At 40.6% G+C, this 6,441-nt stretch overlaps 1 non-coding gene across 1 annotated transcript; it reads left to right on the top strand.

Annotated features, from left to right (window-relative positions):
• Positions 1-430: 430 nt before the first annotated feature.
• Positions 431-503, top strand: trnak-uuu (transfer RNA lysine (anticodon UUU)). Its single transcript has one exon. It is a non-coding gene; the product is annotated as a tRNA-Lys (tRNA).
• The last annotated feature ends 5,938 nt before the right edge of the window (positions 504-6,441 follow it).

The following is a 6,441-nucleotide window of genomic DNA, read 5'->3' as shown; positions in this document are numbered from 1 at the left end:
AGTTGAGTACATTGAGTTATCAAGTGGTTTATGATGATGTGATGTGATGATGTTGGTAGAGCACAGTGCTTGCAATAATAGGGTGGTGGGTTCGATTCCCACAGGGGTACCAATTCAAAAAAGTATACAAAGGTATGCACTCACTACTGTCCGTTGCTCTGGATAAGAGTGTTTACTAAAATGGAAAAAGAATGAATAGACAATTTCAGTTTTCACATAGAAATAAGTTGCATTTGCAAAGCATTTAAAAAAAATGGAAAACATATATTGAGCAAGTATTTTATATTCCACAAGTATTATCAGATTAACTGTTCTGTACATATAATTATCAGACCCAATTTACAAATGCTGGTTAAAACTCAAATACATTTAGTAAAAACAAATTCATAAAAGTAGCGCACTGGGCCTTTACTAGTACTAGTCCTGGTGGTCCTGTGTGGCTCAGTTGGTAGAGCATGGTGTTTTTAATGCCAGGGTTGTGGGTTCGATTCCCACGGGGGGACCAGTATGGATAATTTTTTTTATTGAATGTATGCATACACTACTGTAAGTCGCTCTGGATAAGAGCATCTGCTAAATGACTAAAATGTAAATGTATTAGTGGACTGATATAGTCTTCAATGTGGGCAATATATTTTTTTGCACTCCCACCCCAAAATTACTTTTTTTTGCTTGGCATAGATCATTATTAAAGAGCAAATCAGGTACTGAATATATGTGTATGTGGACACTCCTTCAAATTCGCGGATTTGACTATTTCAGCCACACCCGTGGCTGATAGGTGTATAAAATCGAGCACACAGACATACAATCTTCATAGACAAACATTGGCAGTAGAATGGCCTTAATGAAGAGCTCCGTGACTTTCAACATGGCACAGTCATAGGATGCCACATTGTACTCTGATTACAATTATGAGCAAAACTTGCCGCTCTGTTCTGGGCCAGCTGCAGCTTGACTAGGTCTTTCCTTGCAGCACTGGACCACACGACTGGACAATAATCAAGATTAGACAAAACTAGAGCCTGCAGAACTTGCTTTTTGGAGTGTGGTGTCAAAAAAGCAGAGCATCTCTTTATTACGGCCAGACCTCTCCCCATCTTTACAACCATTGAATCTATATGTTTTGACCATGGCAGTTTACAATCTAAAGTAACGGCAAGTAATTTAGTCTCCTCAACTTGTTCAACAGCCACACCATTCATTACCAGATTCAGCTGAGGTCTATATGATGATTTGTACCAAATACAATGCTCTTAGTTTTAGAGATGTTCAGGACCAGTTTATTACTGGCCACCCATTCCAAAACAGACTGCAACTCTTTGTTAAGGGTTTCAGTGACTCCATTAGATGTGGTTGCTGATGCATATATGGTTGAATCATCAGCATACATGGACACACATGCTTTGTTTAATGCCAGTGGCAGGTCATTGGTAAAATAGAAAAGAGTAGAGGGCCTAGAGACATACACATACACTATTACACATGTAATTTCCCTTTACATGTGTGACATTAGAGAAGCTTCCATTAAAGAAACCCCTTTGAGTTATATTAGATCAATAGCTCTGAATCCACGATATGGCAGAGTTTGAAAAGCCATAACACATATGTTTTTTCAACAACAGGTTATGGTCAGTAATATCAAAGGCTGCACTGAAATCTAACAGTACAGCTCCCACAATCTTCTTATTATCAATTTATTTCATCCAATCATCAGTCAGTTGTGTCAGTGCAGTACATGTTGAGTGCCCTTCTCTATAAGCCTGCTGAAAGTCTGTTGTTAATTTGTTTACAGAGAAATAGCATTGTATTTGGTCAAACACAATTTCTTCCAACAGTTTGCTAAGAGCTGGCAGCAAGCTTATAGGTATGCAGTTAGAACCTGTAAAGGCCACTTCACCACTCTTGGGTAGCGGAAGTACTATGGTTTCCATCCAGGCCTGAGGACAAAGACTTTCCTCTAGGTTCAGATAAAAAATATGACAGATAGGAGTTGTCAATGCCAGGAGGTTTGTCATTATTGATCGATAACGATACTTTTTTCCTGCCTAAGTTTGCCCACTTTTCCAATGAAATAATCATTAAAATAATTGGCAACATCAAATGGTTTTGTGATGAATAAGATTTTGATTCAATGAAAGATGGAGTTTAATTTGTCTTTTGACTTAATTTGACTTATTAGCCACTCCTTTTGCCCAATTTTTCAAATCCTCAACAATTTTTTTAACATTTATTTTAATTTTGAATTTTACTTTATTTAACTTGGCAAGTCAGTTAAGAACAAATTCTTCTTTTCAATGACAGCCTAGGAACTGCCTTGTTCCAGGTAGGAACAACAGATTTTTTATCAATCAATGGAGCCTTCACAGTTCTAACAGTCAGTTTTTAACAGGTGCATGTTTGTCAATAATTGGAAGAAGCAATTTCATAAATTCATTAAGTGCACCGTCTGGATGCTCCTCATTTATCACATCAGACCAACAAATATTTTAACATCATCTACACAAGAGTCGCAGCAAAATCTTTTGTATTAACCTTTAAACACTATTTTAGTCCCATCTGTTGGAACTTTGGCTTTCCTGTATATTGCCACTATATTGTGATCACTGGGTACGGATACAGCTTTAGAACAAAGTTCTACAGTATTAGTAAAAATGTGATCGATACATGTAGGTTATCTTGTTCCTGTAGTGTTTGTAAACACCCTGGTAGGTTGATTAATAACCTGAACCAGATTACAGGCACTGGTTACAGTAAGAAGCTTCATCTTGAGTGGACAGCTTGATGAAAACCAGTCAATATTCAGGTCACCATGAAAGTAGACCTCTGTGTTTACATCACATACACTATCAAGCATTTCACACATATTATTTAGATACTGACTGTTAGCATTTGGTGGCCTATAGCAACACCCCAAAAGAAAAGGCTTTAGATGTGCCAAGTGAACCTGCAACCACAACACTTCAATAACACTTGACATAAGATCTTCTCTAAGCATGAAAGGAATATGGCTTTGAATATATACAGCAACAGCTGCCCCATAAGTATTTCTGTCTCTTCTATAGATGTTATATCCTTGTATTGCTACTGCTGTATCATCAAATGAATTATCTAAGTGAGTCTCAGAAATGGCTAATATATGAATGTTATCTGATGTTAGCAAGTTAATGATTTCATGAACCTTATTTCTAAGGCTACATATATTAATATGGGCTATTTTCAGCCCTTTCCTGGGTAACTCATCAGAGATAGACATAATACTGAAAAGAGCAAACAAAGCAAGAGAAAATTGGTGTGTGTGAGTGCTGCGGGGTTGAAGCTACAAACCCATAGGCTTGGCTCTCTCATCCCTTCCAGGCTTTTGGGAGGGAGGGTGGACAATGAGCCAGTCATAGCGGAAGTAAGCAATGTCTCCACGCGCTCTGGCAGCTTTCATAGCTGGGATCAGTTCTTTCCTCTTCTGGCGCACAGCCTCAGGATATTCTTCGTTGAGGAAGATATGCGTTCCTCTCAAGTTCTTGGCTCTTTCCAGAGTAGTTACCTTGTCCTTGAACCTCAGGAACTTTACCACTATTGGCCTTGGCCGTGGTGGGTTTTCCAGTCCTGTGGGTGCGCTCCTCCTCAATCTTCCTGTGGTCCATCTTCAATTTCTCAGAAATAATTTCCCTCACTTTGTCCTCAGACTCCGTCCAGGTCTCATGCGCAGATTCTGCAATTCCGTCCACAATCATGCTATTCTGGCTTGATTGTCCCTCGAGATAGTCTGATTTATCTGTCATTGTTATCATGGATTCACGCACAGAACTGATGTCCTCTCTCAATGACTTACAGATTGCTGTCATCTTGCCGTTCTCCTGTTTCAACTCATCGAGCTGACCCTGGGAGAACTGCAAACTGTTCTTCAGGTCCTGGGCCTCTCTGATCAGGTAGTCCATAATTTTATTAGTAGAACCCATGAGTATTTGGACAAAACACTTGAAGCTATTTTCTTGTTGTTCTAACAACTGCTTGTAGGTCTCTTTTTATTCGTTTAAAAGATCCTTCACGTGTGATAGAGAGACACCACTGTTATTGTGAAGTGGAAACGTCTCGGAGCAACAACTGCTCAGCCGCTAAGTGGTAGGCCACACAAGTTCACAGAACGGGACCACTAAGTGCTGAAGCGCGCAGCGCGTAAAATCGTCTGTCCTCGGTTGCAACACTCACTACAGAGTTTGCAAACTGCCCCTGGAAGCAACGTCAGCACAAGAACTGTTCGCCGGGAGCTTCATGAAATGGGTTTTCATGGCCAAGCAGCCGCACACAAGCCTAAGATCACCATGCGCAATGTCAAGTGTCGGCTGGAGTGGTGTAAATCTCGCCACCATTGGACTCTAGAGCAGTGGAAACGCGCTCTCTGGAGTGACGAATCACGCTTCACCATCTGGCAGTCCGACAGACTAATCTGGGTTTGGTGGATGCCAGAAGAACGCTCCCTGCCCCAATGCATAGTGCCAACTGTAAAGTTTGGTAGAGGAATAATAATTGTCTGGGGCTGTTTTTCATGGTTCTGTCTAAGCCCCTTAGTTCAGCAACCAATGACATTCTGGACGAATCTGTGCTTCCAACTTTGTGGCTACAGTTTGCGGAAGGCCATTTCTTGTTTCAGCATGACAATGCCCCCATGCACATAGCGAGGTCCATGCAGAAATCGTTTGTCGAGATCGCTGTGGAAGAACTTGACTGGCCTGAACAGAGCCCTGTCCTCAATCCCATTGAACACCTTTGAAATGAATTGGAACGCCGACTGTGAGCCAGGCCTAGTCACCCAACATCAGTGCCTGACCTCACTATAACTCTTGTGGCTGAATGGAAGCAAGTCCTCCCAGAAATGTTCCAACATCTAGTGAAAACACTTCCCAGAAGAGTGGAGGCTGTTATAGCAGCAAAGCGGGGACCAACTCCATATTAGTGCCCATGATTTTGGAATGAGATGTTCGACGAGCAGCTGTCCACAAACTTTTGGTCATGTAGTGTATTTCGCTCTGAGTTTTAGCCCCATATTTCAACAAAGGCTCCAAATTAATTAAAGAAAGTGTCCGTGGGCTGTCTTCTAAAAGTCATGAGGAAAATCATCTGGCTAACATGTTACTCAAAACGGGCCAGGCTGATCGCCCATTCCGAGCATTGGACACTGAAGCTCATTGGTGGAAGGTGGGAATATTGAAAACTCACCTTCTGTAATAGATTTTCCTTCCCTCCAGGGTTCTGTTATAATTGGATCAAATGTCAGACAGAACAAGTGAAAGGGTACAGAGTGCTGTCCAGAGTTAATTAAAGGTACTGTTCTCTGGTGTTAGAGTTAATGTGCTGTGATGCGTCATTACTGGCCTACCACCTAAACAACATTCCCAGCACAGACCCAGGCATGTTCTGGTATTGGCGCGGTTAATTAATTGGCTCATTTGCATTCTTACATTTCCACCCGAAGAAATCATGGCAGAGCTGGTTGACAAGCTGATCTAATTGGTGTGTGCACATGCTCTGTGCAGGTAGGCCCAATGTGTAGACTAGATACCATTTGAAGGGGGTTAGAGCAGAGGTGTCACCTTGAGGGAGTTTTCATTGTTAATGTATCGCTCAAGTCAATTATTGATGGTGTCATTAATAGTCCATGATAACCTTATGGCCCCATATGTACAGATTCATTTTCAATACCAAGTAGGAGTATTTCAAGCTATTGGATAATGATGTCCAGGTGATCAAATATTCAAGACTTATTGTTGTTGTTGTTGTTGTTGTTGCTCTAATACCAAAACATTGTGGATGCATCCCCTGAAAAGGAAAAAAAATGTGTTAAAAATATTTTTTATAGTTTCAGCCAATAGTTTTGATAAGTAGTGCTCACGAGAAAAAATGGGTCCCGGACAATTGTGCACAATTGTGTGCATGGTCATCCATTTCGTATGATATGTTATGTCCTGCAAAATGTTTTATCCTGCAATTCGTATGATATGTTACGAATTCAAAGTCATACAATACATTACTAATTTGTAAGTGCTTATTAAGAACCCCTTCAATCTCTTTAAGATCCTGTAGATAAATGCTAATGCATTTTATTTTAGCTACAACAGAGATTAGGCTCAAAACAATCACTATTGCAGTCTAATCCTGCTGGGGAGAAACGTCTTTGCATCCCTTATCTCCTAAAGCTTTGATCACCACAATACTATTGCTCTCTTCCAGTATCCACACTTGAATACCACTTAGTGTGAACTAATGTCTACTAGATAGTGTGCTAGTGTGGCTATTGAAACGTAGTCTGGGTGAATTTTTGAAAATCATTTTACCAATACCTGCTAACACTTTTCAGGTCAGAGACCATGAAGCAAAGAAAATAAGGAGAGGAACCCATTGAAGACTACTGGGAAAAAGCACACCATGCACCTGTAAGCACTCATA

The sequence above is a fragment of the Salmo trutta genome, chromosome 3, assembly GCF_901001165.1.
Source record: "Salmo trutta chromosome 3, fSalTru1.1, whole genome shotgun sequence".
NCBI lineage: Eukaryota > Metazoa > Chordata > Actinopteri > Salmoniformes > Salmonidae > Salmo > Salmo trutta.
The sequence above is the reverse complement of the archived record's forward strand: the minus strand, read 5'-3'. Positions and strand labels throughout refer to the sequence as shown.